Source organism: Cyanistes caeruleus, chromosome 4 (assembly GCF_971803275.1).
Source record: "Cyanistes caeruleus chromosome 4, bCyaCae1.hap1.1, whole genome shotgun sequence".
Taxonomy (NCBI): Eukaryota; Metazoa; Chordata; class Aves; order Passeriformes; family Paridae; genus Cyanistes; species Cyanistes caeruleus.
The window spans coordinates 56641021-56662057 of record NC_141704.1 but is presented as its reverse complement, the minus strand read 5'-3'; the positions used below and the strand labels follow the sequence as shown (position 1 = coordinate 56662057).

General features: G+C 41.8%; 1 long non-coding RNA gene across 1 annotated transcript; it reads left to right on the top strand.

Moving 5' to 3' along the window:
- The first annotated feature begins 2685 nt into the window (after window positions 1-2685).
- Window positions 2686-19760, top strand: LOC111937472 (uncharacterized). The gene is made up of 4 exons (XR_002868647.2): window positions 2686-2882; window positions 18777-18870; window positions 18968-19146; window positions 19621-19760. It is a non-coding gene; the product is annotated as an uncharacterized LOC111937472 (long non-coding RNA).
- The last annotated feature ends 1277 nt before the right edge of the window (window positions 19761-21037 follow it).

Here is a 21037-nt window from a genome sequence, read left to right as displayed (position 1 = left end):
AAGTTCTTTGGCTCAATATTTGCTTCTTAAATGGTAAATATATATTAAATAATATATTTAATCTTGAACCATAAAAGCACTATGTTCTGCTGAGTTGAAAGAGCATTGTGAAATATGGTCTTGCAAAATGCACAGGAAAGCAGTTGTAATGTTTCTTCCTGAAACAGGCAAGCACAGCAGCCCTTCTAAAAAGCAAAAGCGTATTTAAAATAGGCAGAGTATATGAGCGAACAATAATTACCGAGCGCTACTTTCCACAGGCTTTCCACACTTTCAGACTGTCTTCTTTTTGAGAATGACCACGTTCTATTAATTTATATACAGCTGGCTTGAAGTTGTGAAACTTCCCTCTGCTTTGATTATACAGAAAAGTTTGAGAACCACTCAGCCAAGCCAGTAATCCTTAATACAGAAATAACAAAGATAAATGCGTATTTCAGCAAAATGAACAAGCACTAAACTCTTTCCATTCTGGAATAAGCAATCCCGCTGGAGGCTGGGATGTACAAATCTATCTGGCTGAAGGTGAGCTAATCCACTGTGACAAAGCTGGGGGTTCTCCTGTCCTTGAGGCTGCTCCCTGCTCACACCTCGCAGTGGCAGGAGTGCCTGTGTGGGGTGGCTGCAAATGACTTCATTTTTCACAGCTGTCACCTCTAGGGTCGCTTTAAGCTCTGCTAAACACCGACTTTAGTCTCTGGTCTTGCTGGCCTTGGTTGAGGAGCTTTGATAAACCACACTGAAGGGAGAGGAAAATCCATGTAAAGGGTAACATATCGGGGTCTGGTGTGAAGGATCCTTGTGCAGCAGGTGTGAGGTACAGCGGCATGAGCCGTCCTGGCTTCTACAAATGTGTTTCTGTCCTTGCAGCAGTGGTGGGAGAATTCCAGATCTCCACAGAAGGACACGGTGGACAGAAAGACACCGTGGGCAGCCAGGAGGATATTGCTGTTCAGTGCTTTCCCCTGCTGAGAAGAATGATGTTTAAATGATTAAGTGGCCGTCTCTGGATTCAGGAGAGCCGATATCCTTGTTATTTTGTTTGATCTTCAGGCAATGCATTTGTGCTGCAGTTTGATGAAACAGTTAAAGTAAAATGTGCTGCTGAAAAAGCAGAATTGCCTCCCCCACCATCGTGATTTGAGACCCAACCTCTTTTCCTGCATTAGCACTACTTTCTCACCTGGTCCTGAAGAGAGCTGAAACAGCAGAAAATGTGGCCTAACAGCAACAGCAAAATTATGATAGCCCTGAGACAATATTTTAACTGCTGTTAGGGAGAAGAAGCAAATTTTCCTTTCTTAATTTATCATAGTGGCAAAAATTGTAGCTGTCTGTGGATTCATTACATCTGTCACATTCCCCAGGTCTTTGCTCTGTCTTTCCAAAGTTTCTTGTAATCCTTAGTGGCCACAAGAATCTAGAATAATCAAGGGGACATAGTCACCTTGCTGTTCACCTTTCCTTTCAATTCATTAATTTGTGGGTTGAATGTCCTCAGTCCAGTACGGAGGCTGGTCCCTAGGTCACTCCAGTATTAACCTCTGTCAACAGTGAGAAATGGCTGCTGACATCCAATCCTTTCTGTCTCCAGTTTCAAACTGTGCCACAACTTTTATCCGTGCTGACTGCCAGATTTCTTCAATAGCTTCTTGTGAAGGGAGATGTTTTCGTCAAAAGTCTTTGGAAAACTTAAACATTTTCTGTCTAGAAATTTCTCTATTTAAAATCCATTGGCTACCAGGGGTGAGGGGCAATAGAGAAGAAGTGATATGAACAATTATTTTACAAAGTGTATTTCCTTAGCAATCATTAATTATGCTGTAACTTTACAGTCCCTGGGCGCTCTGGCCTCTTGGCGTCAATGGGAGCAAGAGAATGTGAGCGTCCCAAACATGTAAATGGTCAGGCAATTAAAAGTTCTCCTTTTCCCCAAAGTCCTTGTGAAGCATCCTGCTCTGTAAACTGCTCTTTACAAGGGTAAACATGTGCTTAGGGGAGCAATCGATTCCTTTCCTGAATGAATTAATTGGTTCCCTGCCCCTGCCTCTTGTAGCGAACAACAAATTACCAGCGGCTCTTAAGGCAACTTCAATGCACGACTTCATCTCCATCTAAACTAAGGCTGGACAGATCATTAATTTTGCAGGCCCTGGAATGGAGTGAACTTGTATCTCTGCAGTATATTCCAGAAATGCTTTGCAGCTGAAAATCCAAGGTTTCCAGCAGGCTGAAACTTCAAACGAGCCATCAGACTGTCTTGTGTTTCAATTACTTATCATCAGCCTGTGAATGCAGGACACAGTCCTTTGGAATTTGAAGGAATGCTTTGAATGGAAATGCATGAACTTTGCTAGAGTTGCTCACTACAATGATAGTGTGGGCAAACGGCTGAAAAATAAAATTAGTAATGCCTGGTTCTTACGCACCATTTGCATGTGGGAGGTTTGACAGAGGAAGCAGATACTTGGAGATAAAAGCACCATGGTCAAGGACAGAAATAGAAGGAAAATTCACAGTCTCCAAATTCTCAGTCAAGTTCCTCTGGGGCTTGCTGCTACTAAATCTATTTAGGGCCTTACAGTGGTGTCCAGAAGTCCTGGCCAAATACTGGTGTCTCCGTTCTGCGATACAACGCACACAGGTAAACAGCTTATAGCAAGCTGATGTTTGACATCAGCTGCCACTTCAAATAGTTCTGAGAGATCAAAAGTCCTCCACTTCAGTAGGATAAACTCTGAGTGCTCTTCGTGCAGAGGAAAGCAGCAAGAATGATCAAAGGTCCTGAAAACAGGCAATAACAGACCTTCTGATATGTAAAACACTCTTGCAAAGAGGAAGGGAAGCTGTCTTTCTCCAGGACTGTGGCAGATGAGATAAAAGTGAGTATAAATGACAGTGAGGAAACTGGTATCAAGAAATAGTGAATTTCTGAAACATTTCTGAGAAAATCTATGGAGTCTCCATCACTAAATGCTTTTAATAACAGATACGAAGGATTTTCTTTTTTATTTTTTAAGGAGATGTTCGTGTAAACCTTTGCAACAATGTGCTTTTTCCAAACTCCTCCCAGGCCAGAAATTTTGTGAGGTTTCATCTTGAGGGGTCGATATATTTTTAATGCAGCTAAATATACTTTTTAAAAAAGCATTAAAATAGATGCCAGACAAAAAAAAAAAACATGCAAGGGATGCATATTTATGCAATTTATATGGATTATGATATCTTAAAATCGTATTGAGAAGGATAAGTTCAGCTGCCTTTCTGGGCTTTTTAAAGGTTGCCTTTGGATTAGGTATGCTCTGAAACTGAGTAATTCAGTGTACTTTATAGATACTTTCAGATGTTTTCAGATGTTGTGCTTGTTGAAGGCAACCTCTGTGTAGACCTTATGGAAAAAGAAAAGTGAAAAAGGCTTGGAATTCTAAAAAGAAAATTATAAATCTTGAAGATGGGGTTGGTTTTTCTTCTTCTTTCTTCCAAAGATACATCCCCCTACAGCTGTTTGTATTGATTGTAAAACTGACTACTCTGCAGAATCCTACTGAGTCACTGTGACAGCTCAGTCTATGAAAAACAGACTGCAAACCACCTGAAAAATATTTCAAAAATGGCCCTGAGAGCCATGTTGGTGGTTGAACAGTGTTAAAAACACAAAGCTGTTCAATTGATCAAAGTTCAGTTCTGATGCCTTACATAGGCCCAGGCTGTATGTGGTGTAATTAATTAATTTCATAATGAAATACTTTGTGTGTGTGTGTGTGTTCACACTGGCTGTATTAGTTCTCTAGTGTGAAAACAGCTTCTAGCAGTAAAGTTTATTTCCATTCCCACTCAGATAGGATGTCTGCCATCACTGGCCTCTCTTCATTCATGACATATTTAGCTGGATCCCCAGTGCTAAGGTCGTGCTTCCCTTGTTGCACAGATCTACATGTCTAGACAGGATATTTTTTGGGTTTTTTTTTTATTTGGCTTTAGTTTCCTTCATGATGCAGCATTTGCTGATGAATGGATCTTTATTTCCAGGAAAATGGGATTTATGAAAAACAAACCATTTGCCAACTTGCTTTGGAGATTTCCCCCATTCATTTTAGTTAATGAAAATTATAAAAATTCTGCTGCTTCTCCAGCAGAGATTCCTCTGCAGAGTAACACTTCTGGCCATGCTTCACAGCTCTATATAACTCCAGCAGATACAAATAAGATATATCAAGAAATGTGTGTGTTAAAAGGCCCCATTAATTTGAAATAACATGGCCTGGAGTATTGTTTTACCCCTTAATAAACATATTTGGGGTTATAAAAGCCTTTTTATTTTCTGCTATGAGGCAACTATCCTCTGAGTTTTGAAAAATATTTCAGGATCATTTATCTTCTATTATTCATTTGTGCTTAAGGTACAAATCTGATGTTATTATTGCTTTATTATTAGTAACAAATAAAGGAAAGCACTGTGGTCTGCACACAAACTTTGAGCTTTTCAAGTGTGTGACCAGCTGATCATTTTAGCTGCAGGCCATGTCTACGTCACCAGGACCACTCGTGTGCTATGCCAGAAAAATGCTTTTTTTGTGGAGTGAACACAGCATGAGTAGGAAAACCATACTTCCCATCAGTCCAGACATCACCCTGAGCAAAAAAACAACAAACACACAAAACCAGCAAAAGGTCTGGCATGGCAAGATCTGCTTCATCTGCTTCAGTGGCCAAATATGTCCACAGATATCACATCCCTCCTGGATACAAAGCTCCATCTGCATGGGTTGTAGTTTAAACTTTCTCGTGGAGGTTGGACTAGATCTCCCAAGGCTCCATAGAACCATGCCATAATTCAGATTATATGTTGCATTTTGCATGAGTGTTAATATTTCATTCAGTTATAGTTTGAATTTGTACACACGGAAAAGAAGTATTTCCTAAGATTTTTCCTCAGTATCCTTCTCTTTCTTCTGAAACTGTAGGATGGTATTCAAGAATTCAGGTTTTCAAGTGAAGTGCTGGCTAAAATCAGATATTTAAAGAACAACCTTGCTAGAGCTGACAAGCAATCCTTTGCAAATCCTTTGCACCATTGCAAGTCTCAGTCAGTCAGACATACACTTCCAGGTTTGATCCAGGTTGTCCATTTTACAGGTGAAACAACCCTAACAAAGAGTTTAAAAAGCACTTTGCAACTGCCCATGGGCAGTTTTTATCAGGTGCAGCCTGTTTTTATAGCTCAGCCATGGAATGGGGCTTTGGCAAACCACAGGGGCCTGACTGGCAGCAGCCCCCTGCCTGGTCCTGCAGAGTGAGCAGAGGTTTGTCTGAGGGCTTGTACAGTTTCTTCCCAAAGGTCTCATTGCAGCTCAGCACCTGGGACAGGCATGGCAGTGTTGTGGTGGGGGTCTGTGCAGCCTCTTCCACCAGGCAGAAGTGGGTGAGGCCTGCTTCAGGTAGCTGGGAGAAGCCTCATGATGGAAATCCTGGTCCTCACAGCAGACTTTGACAGCCCCAGGGTCTACAGGAAACACATCTGAGGCAATATAAAAACCTGCAAAGCAGCCCTTCTTACAAATAAACACCATAACCTCAAAGGACCCCAAGACACAAAAGCATGTCAGCCATAAAAGTGGTTTCCTTGGGCCAGTCCTACATTATTAGGGAGAAAACGACAAGCTGTAAGTAATCAGAAAGGTGATTTCAACTGTACTTGCAACGAAATATCAGTTAATTCTAAAGTTTCCATGCTATTTTTAAAAGCATTCCATGCTTTTTCTTCTCTACTTACTAGGTTTTTATTAAGTTACATGAGACAAATAATTATGGCTCTAAGAATATCTGGAAGTGGGATATAAAGCTTTGACTCTGCTGGGCTTTTAACTGTACCTAAATTTGAGGATCTTCTCACCTTGCTTGTCAGCTGATAATACATGGAACACTTGTTTCAACACCTAACAGCATCACTGCTATAACATATTCCTTCCTAGAAAAATGATCTGCTGTACTCTGCTCACCTGTGACAACTGCAATCTCTTGATGTGATAAAATGCAGGATTTTCATGTACACGTTCCATGCCACACATGGTTTGATCTGAATCATCAGTGAACAATCTCAATCATCCAGCTCTCAGTGTCATTTTTAGTACAGATTTTGTCATTCAGGGGCTGACAAAGGAGATGAAGATCGATCATCAGAGAAAGGAAAAGGAATGAAAAAGAGAAAAATGGGAAAGCTGTTTCCCACAACCTGGGAAAAATGGTTATGAGGCTCTAGATGTCCACATAGAGCCTTCAGTGAGCTAAGAGCATTTTGATCTTCAACAGCAAATGTGTGAGTCTGTGGTTGATCTGGGTAAGAGAATGTTTATTTCCAGTACTCTTGGTTTGGCTTCTCAACAACTTATTTCATCATTTATTGAACCTATCCATCATGGCCTCATAATGAATAGTTAATGCTGAGATATTAAATGTCTTCAGGCTCTGAAGCTCTGTTTCAGCTATTGTGAGATTTTCCCTTTTCATTTTTAGAGAGCTCTCTTAAAAATACACAGAGAAAGGTTCAAAGGTACTGCAGGCACCTTTTTTATCCCAGGTTTTTTGCTTCCTGTTGACTTGGACACTTTCAGTTTGCCTTTGCAAAAGGCCTCTGGGGGGGCACTAGAAGACACCAGATACACTGAAACTGAAGAAGGGACCTCCTATACCTCAAGGATAAAAAGTTCCCTTGGTTAATTGGCTTTAGGGAAAGGTGAACTTTCCTGCCTGCTAAAATGGCCATTTTTGATATAGCTAAGATAAAAAGAAACAAGTGGGGAGGAGGAGAAGCCTTGAGGAAACGTTAAAAAACCTCATGGATTTAGGATTTCTTGCACCTTAGAAAGATGCAATATTGGGAGAAGATGTTTGTTTTGTTATTTATTTCCCTAACTATGAGGGAATTAATTTATTTTTTTAAAAAAATCTGTAGATTACAGAAATGGTTCTTGGCTACTTCCCAAAATGTCTGAGTGTTCTCATACCCAGCATGAGCAAAATAAGGAAAACAAAAGCTGGCTTCAAGATCTTATTTCTGCAAGTCTGTTACATCACAGACTTGTGGAACAGAACCTGCGGGGTCTGTTAATTACCTTCAGAATTAATCACAGAATACTCTGAGCTGGAAGGGACACACAAGGCTCATCAAAGTCCAACTCTGGCCCTGCATGGGGCAGCCACAAGAATCACACCATGTGATTTCACATTTAAAACTACTCATGTGTTAATCTGCAGAGGATTTTGTAATTTTTGGAGTGCCATGTATTCTTTATTATTCCTTATGCTTTTCTTTATTATTCATTATTCCATGCAAGGTGAATCCTTTTCCAAAAGTTTCACCACTGCCATGGTTGGAGTAGCATGCCTGAAAATGAGCAAACCTTATAAAGTTTAGAAATTTCATTTGGAAACTACCAAGAGTTCCCAAAAGCTGAATCTGACTTTGATCTTCAACTAAACTTAGTGAGAAGAGTGTTGCATGCTAAGCTTTGGTTTCCAAGTATTTTTGGTGTGGCTAGAAATAGTGTAGCTTATTTTGTATATATTTCAGCACTCCTTATTTCAGCCAATTCTATCAATAAGCACCAGTGGATCAAACACTTATGGCAAAAAATAATTAAAAAGTAACCAGTTTCATTTTGCTGTCTCCTTGCTTTGCATCTCGGATTAGTGGATCAAATTCCTTTGCAGGGCATTGTCATTTGTCATTGTCATCAGCTGCAATATTAAATATTTGAGAATGACTTGAAAGCCAGTTTCAAACCATTCTGGGTAACCTGACTGTCCTTATCTGTGAGTCACACCTAGGAGCTTTGTGTTACATCACGAAAGACTGAAATGGAAAGAGACAGAGATTTTGATGATGAAACCTCAAAATAGTCTTCTTTAGGGCCCCAATAATTCTGCCCCTTCTCCTGCCCCAGGCTGACTGGTCCTACTCCCTTCTTTGGTGCTTGTATGACAGATTGAGGAGAAGACTGTAAAGCTGCAGATGATCTGAGCCTGTGAAGACTTCTGATTTTAGAGGATGATGCCAAGCAACTCTACTGGCTCCTGATGGCCAGCACCAGGGCTGTTGGAAAGGAGTGGGTTGTGCTGTGTGACTCTGGGTGACACCTCCAAAGCAGATCATGTAAAGCCTCTGTGCAGGTGCACAATGAATTATTCAAGTGCTGCTACTGAAGTGGTGGCAAGCTAAGCACGGGTTAGAAACAGCACTTGGATTCATCAAAAAGGCATCACATTTAGATATTCAATCAGAGATCCTAAAGGAACATTGTCAACTGGTTCAAAAATTAGGAAAGAGAAAGTGCAACTTGGATTAAGCTTCCTATTGCATTAATTTGAAGTGTTGCCTAAATTCTGCATCTGCAGCATTAAAAGAGCTAACATCTCTCTAACACAAAATCCTACATTAGGTCCTACAACCACAGACACATGATCTAGTTCAGGGTTGTGGGGTTTTGACCCTTGTTTTTTAACTCATTTTATTTTGCAACAGACTCTTATTTGCAAACAAGACAGGCCTCATGGCAGGAAAGGCCTTCCCTCGGGCAGTGCCTTTGAGCAGCACCATTTATTTCTCTAGGGGAGGTTTTGTGTGAACAGAGCACTTTTCAAAGACACAGAGCCTCAGGCAGCAGCTCCTTTTGGTCACGCTCCAGTGTCACACTTTCCATGGCTCTGTGGGTGACAGGAGGTGTGAAACCCCAGGTGAATATGTGATGATAAGGGACAGAGGGTGCTCTGCTGTGCTTTCTGTGTTTGATGTCTGGGGCTAACACACTGCCTGCTGGAGAGCTCCAGTCACTTCACTGTGACTCAGAGGCCAGGGAAGTGAATCTCGTTATAGACCTAACCTGCAGATGAATACAAACCTTATCTTCCATCATAAATGACATCTGTGAAATGCAGCTTGGCTTCCTAAGAGAAGGAACACTCCAGCTCAGTACTAATTCAGCAGTTCCATCCTTTCCAGTGACACGGTGATCAAGTGCTTGTTCTCCTTCTCCTGTGGATGTAGCACATCTCCCTCGAGCAGGGAAGCACTTTAGTCTAATGTGTGGCTTTAATTTTCCCATCATTCTTCCTGCTCTCTAGAATATGTGTCTGAGCTATGGGAAAGAAATGTAAATTTTTCCAGGAGGCTGTGGCTGGGAGCAGTGATTGAGAAGCAGAGAGCTGTAAAGAGCTCTCTGTAGCAGTAATTGCTTCATGTCCTGTTCAAGCTATTCTTTATGATCTTCTGTGACATGTAAGAATTATTTCTGTGTTATGACGTCAGGGGCTGCGTGCAACATGCAAACCCCTCTTTCTCCTGATTCAGAATCTGCCTCTGGTGGTGCTGGAAGATTTTATGCACTCTCTGGAATTAGTGGGGATTGGATCAACCTATGACTACCCCTTTTCCTGCAGGATAGGTGGTTTCTCCCTGATATAGATTTGGAAGGTTATGAGTCACATTCGCTTGTTATTTTCTTCAGAAAATTTTAATTTTTTTATTCTTCTTTTAGAGAATGCCAAGCAAGAATTTCTTTTCCATGTAAATAAAAAAACCCCAAACAAACGTGATCTTGCTAGATATGACCATTCATAGGAAAGTATAGATCAGTTAAAAAGCATAGAAAAGCACAGTTCTGCAGGTTCTTTTATAAAGACCAGGGAGAGCTGCTTCTAAGCTTGCTTCACTATTACTCACTAGAGTTTGCAGAGGCTTGCAGAGGGCAGCCTGACTTTCTGAAAGCCTGTCAAAATTGCCTTACATAGGGGAGTGGTGCCCTTTAAGAGGAAAAAAAAAACGTGTCCTCAGCCTTAGAACTGAAGCATGCAGGTGGGGTTTCCTTTGTGGCCACATATCTCGTTTTCTTGATCTAAAAATAACAAGCGACAGCGGATTTTGTTGTAGTTGCCAGCTTATTCTCAAGTTCAGGTAATTTGCTTCTGCTTCACAAGTGATGGGACACCTTGAACTGGATCACCTGGCATCTGTCTTGCAAACACATTCTCCCTCGGGGCTGGAAAGCTAAGCAGAAAGGGAAAACAAGGGTTAATTAGAAAAGAAAGGATAATTATCTGGTTGGTGGAGGTTTTTCGTTGTTGTTGTTTATTTTTTTATTTTTTATGTTGCAACCTTCACTGACCTATAGCTACCGCTAGTTCATTTCCCATTCTGCACTGGTACCTCTGTGCATTTGAAATGCCTTTTCCCACTGTGTCTCAGCTTAAATAAAACCCTGGGGATTCTTCAGCCTTTAATGAAAATTACAAAAGCCTTTGCATATCGTGCAATTACCTCTCCCTTTGTTTTCCTACAAAATGGATTCAGCAGAATTCCCGTGGGACACCAGAATTAGAATGTCAATATCACGACATCTCTCTGCAGAGTCATGTTGGGATTGCAGCATTCTGATTCAAGGTTATGTGTTTTCGGGTGCAAACCACTTGGAAATGAGCAATTTGCACCGGCACCCTCAGGGCACTGAGTAAGTTTTTCATTCCTGTCCTGCCTGCAGGGTCTGCCACAGGCCTCAAAACAATTTGGGGTTAGGGTGAGAGGTTTTTGAGGAGTTTGCCCCTCCAAAGCCCTGCCCACTACTGCTGCTTCCCAGAGTCCTGTCACATTAAGACTCCCTCTACTGCTCCAGTAGCTTCACATGGAAACAAATTTTCTTTCTCTTGCTGCTCAGCTTTAAGCATTGGAGCCCTAGCAGTGACATCCTGATTTTCAACACATTTCAGCATATGCATCTTCACTATGCTTTTCTTGACATACATACAGTGTATAAAGAATGAACCTCTTCTATGAAAAAAGAAAGTACAGATAGACGTGCATATATATATATATATATATATATATATATATATATGCACATATATTCAAAAACACAGAGCATTCTGAAAAATTTCCTAGGTCCTTGATATAATGGTGTTTTGAAGGTTAAATGTTCCAGTTAAAGTCTGTCTCATCTGACTTGTACATAAGTCAGAAACATGTCTGTGTTGTTCAGCTTGCCTACCAGGAAAAAAAAAAATGCAGTATTTGAAGGCTCTGATCCTGTTTATGCAATCTGCCAGGGTAAATTGTGCTCTTCTGATAAAAGGCTGGTGAAACTAAACAACCAGGACCAGAGAACAGCAACACCCAGGATCTGGTGAGGGAACAGTTTGCACAAAGCAGTGCTTCATCATTCAGATCTCCATCACTAAGCCACAACTCTGCAGGGAGATCAGAACAAGCTTGGGAATTGCCACATCCGTAGCATTGCTTCAGAATAAAACCACAGACTAACTGAAAAAAACCTCAGCTCCCATTTATCTTTGAAATTGTTACACTAAATATCATAACAAGACTTTCTCTTAGCAGGGTTGTACTCCACCCTCTTCTTAGGAGGATTGTGCTCCACCCCTTCTCAGCTCATATGGAAACATTAGTTCTGTCTCTGATGTGAAATTTGTATGTAGCAGATCTTATTTTCTTTTTTCCTTCCTTGGTGCACTCTGTTGTTTTTGGAGAACATTTTACCCATCCCTTCAAACCATAACTTTCAGAAAAGCTTGGCAGTAACTGATGACATTGCAGGGTTTGCTGCTGATGAGCCAAGTAAATAGCTTTGGGTTGTGTGAACTCCTGGATGACATGATGCTCTCTTGTCTTTGCAATAGATAATAAAAGGAGCTTGAGGAAGCTTGTAGCTGGATCAGGCTGCCTATTTGGCTCACCCACCTCTCCTCCTTCTGCCTCAGCTTCCTCATCTGTGAATTGGGAGTAAGGATGCTGACTTCATTACAGTGCCTTAAAGAAAAGAATTACAGAGAGCTACTGAGCTCACCAAGGCCTGTGCAAGAAGTGTGGGCACCTGCTTCAGAGGGCTGCTCTGGGACCATCAAAAAGCTGATTTTTTTTGTTCTCCAGTTTTCTGGGCCTAGATCTGCATGTCCTCAGTAGCTCTCAGTTGCTGTTTATCTGCTTGTCCATTCTTCTTCCTCCCTTCCCTGCTCAGAGCTCATGAAGATGAAAGTTCTCTTGTTCCTAAACATGTTTTCTCCCCTGCTTTGGTATTAACAGCTTCAGAGGATCCTCAGCCTCAGCAACATCCCCCTGGATGCTGCTGGACTTGCTGCAGCTAAAGGGCACCAGAGCATTCAGTTCAACACGTGCACTGATGTGTTACAGCAGCTCCTGGGGGCTCATCTGGAGGCACAGGGACTGTGGCTGTGGCCAGACATGGTGCATCAGCACCTCCAAGTTTACAGCCTAATCAGGCAAACAAGACCCACGATAAAAGAACAGCCAGCAGACATCCCCAGCTAGCAGATGACACACAGCAAAATAAAATGATTTGTTAAGGACAGGGCTGGGCCTTATCTTGCTGCACCTCTCAGGTGAGAGCTGGGTATGTACAGACAGAAGGCAATGTACCCTTGTTCTGGGTGAACAGACACTTTGGATTTTAAAGCGGTTTTACTCATTCTACCACCCCTCCCTTTTGGTCTATTTGCCTCCTTCATTCTTTCCTTTTTCTTTTTTTCTTTTTTTTTTTTTTTTTCAGGCCTGCTCCACACTGTCCCTGGCATTCTCTGTCCCTCTCTCCATCCTGGCCCCCAGGTGAAGTCTGTCATCAGCCAGCCCTCACTTCCCTCACAGAAGTGCTTGCAGGTAGCTGGTGCCAATTCCTCTTTTCTCCAGTAATAATGGATTCCCTGGGACACTCTCTGCCTTAGCTGTCATTTTGGCCTTGAACAGAATAACATGACTGTGCTAGTAGCTGGAAACAACAGCTACTTGCTCAGGTCTTTCTGCCTCCTCTCTGTGCCTGTTTACAATTCCACCTGCTCTGCCCTGCCTTGCCTGCAGTAATCTGATCATTCAGCAGCTTCCCAGCCCTGGGTCCCAGGGGCTGCACAATTATGGAGAGAGAAACAGCCCTAGACTAGGGAGATACAGCCTAGGGGTTTGGACAGTGCTATTGAGTAATCCATCAAGAGCAGCATCCCTGTGGAAAACAAGCCATCAGCAATATGGGAGGTGTGACCTTCCCCTCTGAGCTCCAGAGCAGCCTAGGGCCCAGCTCTGAATGCTAATGGCTTTGGGTAGGGCTCCTTGTCCTCCATCTGTGCTCTGCAGTGCAAGAAGAAATCTGCTTCCATGGGAAAACACTTCCAGCAAGGTCCATAGGGGTGTTTGCACTGTCTGTGTAACTCCTTGTGCAGTTTAGAGCTACTGAAGGTTTCCACCAGAAGCTCTGTAGCCTGGAAACCTCCTGTGTGCACAGAGCAGCAGCTGCTGCGGTCTCGTGGTGCTGTGCAGTGTCACTGCCTGCTCCTGCTGTGGCCAGGCGCCCTTGGGCACCACAGCACTCGTGGTGGTGAGCCACGTCTCCGAGGCAGCTTCTGAACCACAGCTGCCCAGGTTTCTGTTTTAGTCACAAAAGAAAGAGAGAATTTTGTTAAAACTCTGCTCCTGCAAAGGCTGTGAGGGGAAGAACTTGGTCTCTCGTGCTTTTTCTAGAAGTGCATCTCTGCAGGATACCGCTGCTGCTAAACTCCCATGACTCTTCTCTTACCCCATGCATCTCCTCTCCCACAAATCCCATACTTTTGTGGCAGTCCCCATGTCCAATGCAACATAAGGTGTGTGTGGCACAGATGTCCAGTGACCCTTCCTGTAGCATCTGAGTCCTGGGCTTTAAAGGATACATTGGCTTTCCATTCCATACCACTCAAAAGTATCCCAGTAGATTCCCCAAACCTTAACTCAACTAGGTTTTTGCTCTTAATAGATTTGCCCTGCTTTAATGACCCAAAACAGCCTTGTTAGCTAGAAGAAAGAACTTCTTTTTTTCCTTCAACTTTCAAAGAGTTATGTGGGCCTGCAAGTCTTCAAAGCCTATGGTCTGTGGTCCAAGAGCTAAAAACAGACACACATTTCACCACCAGATGGATGAAAACTTAAGGCTCATCTTGCTCCTCTTTTTCCTTCAGCAGTACAAAAAAAGAGTCACTTTTAAAAGGGTTTATCAGTTGGAATTTTTCTCTGCCTGTAACTGGGAAGAAGCTAAGAAACCATGGCAAGATCACAGATTTAGACTAGCTACAGGATTCGCAGTCCTGAGAAGTGCTGGCATGACTGAGTGACGTATCACTCAAATATGTAAATAAGTTTCCCATGGGGAGCTCTCAGACTGCCTCAGAGGAAGAGTTTTGCTTAAATAAGCACAGAGCAGCTTTGTTGTTGCAACTTTGTGGAGCCTATCCCTTCGGGCTGCTAGTCCCAAAAGCTGTGCAAGTCCTGGCCAGGCTCACTGAAGAGCAAGCAGATGTGTTCAGCTACAGGCACTGCCTTCTCCAGTCCTGCCAGGGCTCCTCTCCCAGCCCTGCTGCTGCCCTTTACTAATAATAGACCACTTGTATTTTTTTTTCAGGGAAGGAACATAGTAGATGTGGGTTGTGCACAGTGAGGGTGATTCTGAAATGCATTTTTTTGTGGGACTAAATTAAAATGATTCAGCTTTTGGCTTGCTTTGAAATTAGTGCAGTCATGCTATGACAGTTGTGGATCCTTTTCTTACCAAAAATACAATGTGAGTTGTCCCTTAAAATGATGGCAATTCCTGCTTCTCTGGAGCAGCCTCCTTCCTGACACAGAGCACCAGAATTGTTTTGCCATTATTTTGGACAACCCTTCCACTTAACCCCATGTCTTTAAAGCAGGGATTTGGAGATCTTCTGTGACACCATGAAGAACTAATTTAAAGCACAGAACACAACATTTCAGATAAATTATTCTCAGAATAAATTATTTTCAGGATCTTTTAGAAGAAGACATAGTTCAAGAGATCCAGGGAAAATAGTCACGAAATGGAATGAAAAGGAGGAGGAGGAGGTGTGGGCATAAGAACAGCAGAAAAGGCACAACCAGGAGAGAGGGAACAGAAACTGGATTAAATCAGGATATAAAAGCTTATAAATCTCTTTATTTTAAGGTACAAAAAATACCAAGTCCTAAAATATGATCTTTTCCTGGCAATGGCCACGCTGTTAAGAAGTTTGTCTTTTGGAGCAAAAAGGGTGGGTGTGCTCAGGGATATTTTTCCAGCCTTGTGCTTGCGACCTCTTTTCTTCTGTGTCTGTTTCAAGCAAGTCCTATTGCAAGCCACTCCTGGGCACAGAAATCACTTAGGAAAATAGAAGTAGACTTTACTTGAGACAGCAAAAACAGAGCAAGTTTTGCATGCAGATGGCCTTGTCTGGAATCTGACTGGCTTACAACACATCAGCATGGCTGTGCATTTCTCTGAGTCACTGTGACAAGAGCTGAGAATGGATGGCTGGCTGTTTTACTGCAGCTTTTGAAAGCAGCTGTCAGAGATTAGGACTATGTTGGAAATCCAGGTTTTAGAGTCTACCTTCAGAAGGTGCTTGACATTAGCAAGTGGCTTTTGCTACTCTGATGTTTCCTTCAAAGATGACAGAGGTTAAAGGAAAATGAGTCATAAAGGAGAACTGAGTTTGGTTTCTTGTCGCATTGTCCTTGTCTAGGGAAGTGTTTTTCAGTGGTTTGTCAGACCCAGCTTCATAGCATGCATTCCAACAGTGAGAAAGGGCAAACAGGCAAATTAATTTTGATTGTGTTTTTACTAATTATTTACTTCTCTACTTTTTAGTTTCCTTCAGATGTTTTTGTTCCCCTTGCTGGCTTTCTAGTGTCCTGGGTTTACTTTCTGATCTCAGTTGTCAGGCTTCCTGCCCCAGTGGGAAACCATTCAGCCAGCATGGTAAATGTTGTGTGGCTGCTGTTATAGAAGAATTTAAATGACTGGTGCTAGCATTAATCACTGTATTCCTGAATCAGTTTTGTAGTGTCTGGAGAAGGGAGAAAAATCATGTTTGTATGACAAACTGCCATTACCCTACTGACACCCAAAAAGTTACTTTGCTTAGCACTGACTGGGGCCTCTCATTTCATTTAAGAATGCATTTCCCTTCTGAAATTCATGTCTGCTTTATACTAAGTGTAACTATTCTTTCTGTCTAACTTGGCTCACTGAATCCAGTAATAGATGAGGGACCAAAACTCTAAAAGATGTGTCCCTTAAACATTTTCATTGCAAAGTGAAAATTTGATGTGTCCATCAGTGGTTATTCTCTTTCCCTTGTTCTATTCAGTCTTGGTACAAGACCTTTCCCAGACCTCATTTTTTGTACAATTTAATTGTGTTGTAACTTTTTATAGCAGAAAAATATAGAACAATATTTTCAGAGAAGCAAGATCTCTAGGGAGAGACAACAAACATTCTTTACTAGCCTTGCTGATATATTTGGAAAAATCAGATATTCTGCCAGGTTCTGAGACTCTGTAGGTGACTCAGTGCTTTGAAAATGTTTTATATCTGCTCTGATAAATGATGTTAGCTCTGCTCCACGCTTCACTTTCTCTGGCCACCAAAGCTACAATGCTACTGTCAAAAACCACGCAGAAGATCATTCTTTCAACACAGCCTTCCACAGGCCATTAAAAAAAGTTATTATTGTATGTCTTAAGATGCTGGGAGTGAAGAAGAAATGGGTTTTATATCAATGGGCAACACTTTCTCTGCAGCTCTTGTCTGGTGTTGGCCTTTGATCACTGCTGCTTCACATCAGCTGTGATTATCTCAGTGCTGAAGCCAGGCTGAATCCTCCTACTCACTTCTGGATATTCCCCCTGCTCCCCACACAACCTACCATCAGACCAACAGCTTCTACTCTGTTTAGAAACATATTTCATAACTGTCAGCTTCTGGTACCAGCTTTTATAGACATGCAAAATAGCTTTCCTTCCCCCAGCACCCATATGCTGAACTACCAGATTACAAAAATGCCCTTTTTTAAAGTTCGAATTTGTGAAGTCTCATTAAATTGAGAATTAACTACAAAGTGAGATTTCAAACAGCTGCCTCTCTTAAGCAGTGCTACATGACTAGGAAACCTGTTTTCTTTGGCAAGACTTTTTAAAAGCTGGGTTTACCCTTGCTAGTGTATGGTTGTGAATCTCAGACCTAAAATTTACTTTTTAGTTACATTTAGTTCAATTCCCAAATGGACTTTCAGGGGAATCTTTCAGCCAAAGTTCTGCACCTTGGATCATACACCTCCTGACATACTGAAGGGAAACAGAAATGAGGGGAGGAAACAGAAGCTGGAGCGAGGCAGCAGTTTGTCCAGGGTCAAAGGGAAGGTGGGAGGCAGAGCAGAGCTGCACCATCTCAGCTCTAGGATGTGCACCAGGTGCTGTTCCTGAGCTCCCTCCCTTCCCTCCCTCATGTTTCGTGGCAGCAATTTGTCATGGCTTCACAAGCTGCCTGCCTGGGCTCCCGCAGGCTGTTTGAAAAGCAGAATACAGGATCATGTGTTTTTCTCACTATAAACTAGATGAATAGAATTTGTGCTTGGGTTTGTATTTATTCATGACCATTCTTCCAGGATGAGATAATATATTAAATGCAAATGTTTATATTAATGCACTCCCATAGTTCCACTTAGGCCAAGAAGGTGAAGCATGTTTAACCAATCTGTTAACTGCCTGTGGCTATTTTCCTAAGGGTTACCACAGTGGATTGTAATTCTCATTTAAATTCCAGCATCTTCCCACCTAGGACAGGCTGGTGTCCTGGCTTCAGTGGCCTCCTGTTCTCACAAAAAATCAAGCAGTGCATATAGGCCTGGCTATATTTGCACTTAACAAACAGACCTGCTGCTGGAAGAGAGGTGTGGCACAACTTAAAATGGTTTGGACCAGTTCTGTGCCAGGCAATTCCAGCAAGAATTTGCATAAAGCTTCTAGGTGTTTTGATCAGTACGGTTATAGTGATTCCAGAGGGAAAAAAAGGGTACAAAAGAAAATTCCCACACAAGAACAACTGTAAGAAAAGCCATATTTGTATTGTGGGCCAAACTGGATTGTCTTTTAAATGTTGATTACCAGCAGATGAACTAGCACACCTGCTAAATGTTTCATTTTTATTTGGGGAACAGGCACTCAAAAGTCTCGGTGTTGGATATGTTCACATTTCTTGTGCTTCTTTAGCCATGCACATAGCCCCCTGAGCTTCACTGTCTATCACAGCAGTGCAGGACGCCTTATTCTTAGAAAAATGAACAGAGACTCTTTATTTCTTGGGCTTTCTTCAATTTAAACATTCCAGTTTATGCAGTTTTTTTGCTGCATTTGTATGTCTTGAAGGAAGAGCAGGTAACGTCTGTGAATGACATATGCTGACCTGGTCTTCATCCCAAGCTGAGGATCTTTTTGAGTGATTGGCTCCCATCTTTCCAAATTTGGATTTGGTACATCAAGGCAGAGACATAAAGGCTGTCTCCAGGTAGAGTCATCTCAGGCTGTAAGATTTCAGAACCTAAAAGGGTTTCATCTCCGAGTGCTCCTTGGATGCCATTTTGCGGTAGCTTTATTAAAGTGTGACTCAGAGCCTGTAATTAATCCCTAAAGCATTTCATTCTTTGACAAGTTTTGCAACACATGGGACTTCACAATAATGATGAAATCACTTCCAAAATGCCTGTATGAGTTCAGCTATCATTTCTGCTGGGAATATAGCAACATGTTTATTTCTGTGCTCAGAAAAAGAAAAATCCAATAAGGACGGATGTATTCCACCTAAAACCAAGGAACAAATTGTGAGAGTCAAAAATACCTGTGCATATATATAAAGTTTATAATAGCCTTCTGTAGTTGAATTTCCTCATGATTTGTTAAACAGGGAGAAGTGCTGGGAGAACTTAATGATGACTTAATGGGAGAAGGCTATCGAATTTCTGGGTCATTGTTCACAGAATTATCTACACTGTTTGAAGGTAACTATCCATATTGCTTTCCAAGACTGATTCATTGAGTGTAATTATTTCAGTGCAGGATTAGAATAAAGATTAATTTTGGTAATTTGCTGTCCAGGGCCAGGAGCAGATGCTTAGAAATGAGCACCAGCTTATGATTTCATAATACAGCTTAAGCCAAGATAAAAGCTCGCTGCTGCCAAGAGGGAAAGGTCCTGCCCTTCTTTTCGGCTTCTGCACCCCCAGCTCCCGGCTCCATCAAGCCCAGTGTGTTGCTGGTGCTCCTCCAGACACACAGTAAGCCAATTCACTGCAGTGGCAGAAAGGTCACTTAAATAATAACAAAAAGAAGTGCTTTTGTCTGTGGTGAGCTGCGCTGGCTTGCCTCCTGATCCGTCAGGTCGCAGCGCCAGACGGAGGGGTCACGCACTTGGGATCAGTGGATGTGGGAGGAAAGAGCAGGGAAGGCTGGGTAGGAATGAAGGAAAGAACTAACAAGGAGGAGCTCAAGGGGAGTAAGGCTTCCAAGTTGTGTCAGCAGTGAGACATTTATTTGGCTAAACCTTCTATTTTTGCCCGCTTGACACCTACTGGAAAATCTAGTTGGTCTTCCCAGAGCAGCATGTTCAGTGGGTGGAAGAGCTCCGTCCTGAATGAAAAGATCTCATTTACAATTTATGAAAAAGTCTGTATGGGGGCTGTGGGGGGTTGCTTTAGTTTTTCCACAGTCATTGTTCTTGAGTTTTATTTACCATTTCATTGCTTGGTCAGTTCTGCAGCAGTTCACGGTAGCCAGAGCTGAAGGCCACACATGATCTCAGTATCCAGAAATTGTTGTTTCATCTGGAAACTCCATTATGTGACTTTTTAGCCTGTTTCATGTAAGTTATTGATATGTTAAAGAATAAAGATCCCAGCTGAACTGAACCTGGGGCACCATAACTGCCTTTCCAATGTGTTTAATTAGTTCTCTTTCCTAATTCTTAAGCCATTATCAGTCCTTGAGGAAATCCTTCCTTCCAAACTGACAGAGCTGAAGAGCTTTCAATAAGGAGCACCGTTGCCACCTTTTTTGGAAGATGGCAAACTCATCGCTTGAGCATTGATTGTGTCCATGTGATGGATGACATGGATGTCTTTGCTGGACAAAATGAATGGGGATGCATAGATCATATAGATAATATTTATTATTTATTCTCTTCTCTGGTGGGGAACTTTCTCCTGTGATTTCCACCTCCAGTGGGAGGGAGCCCTTGTTTAAGATTGGTGCCCTGGTGCCACCTTTCATTCTGCTAGCACTTTGTGCTAAGCTACAGATCACATATCATGGCAGCTCCATAGCTGAAGTGCTTTAATCTTCTGAATAAAAATCATCTCATCTGGGTAGTTTTTCACTGGTTCAGTTTCTCAATTTGCTCCAAGTCATCCAGTATTGATTTATTAAGCTGAGGCAGTACTTCCTGGTGAAGGATGTCTCCATTGTAGGAAATTCATGGATACTTTTAGGGCCATTAGATGCTTCTGAAAATCTCTGAGGTTCTTTTGTGGCTTAGCAATATGTCCTGTTATGAACATTAAATACACAGTCACTCTGGGGTGTTTGCTGTGTCCCACCCCTGACAGGCACAAGGCAGGGCCCTGTGTCTTTTATTTTTTTTTTTTTTTCATGTATTCTATAAAAATAAGTTGAAGCTTTATTTTGTCCTCTAATGTTCTGAGGTTTGTTATACACTTTGTGTTTTCAACTGTTGTTTTTCATAGAATCATCATAGAATCACAGAATGGTGTAGGCTGGAAGGCATCTTAAAGATCATCTAGTTCCAACCTGTCACCACGTTTTTTTGTTCTTTTTTTTTCCCCTGAACTACAAAATATAACACAATATAGACAGAAGTTTAATATAATGGCATCATTTTTTTTTTTTTTTTTAATTAAGAGTTCCCTTTATGGAATGGTTATGAGACAGTTCACAATATGACCATTAGATTACCTACTTAGCAATATATTGATTTTTTTAAGTTCTTCTGAAATTTGGACCCCAAATGCTTATGTAGATTTACAACAAGGCTACATGACTTGAAAAGTGATGAACATATAACAACTTCTATTGCCTTTCAGCCTTTCTACTGTAACTCAAAGCCCTTTTCTTGTACTTTAACAGACAGAAACTCTTTTGTTTTACCCATTT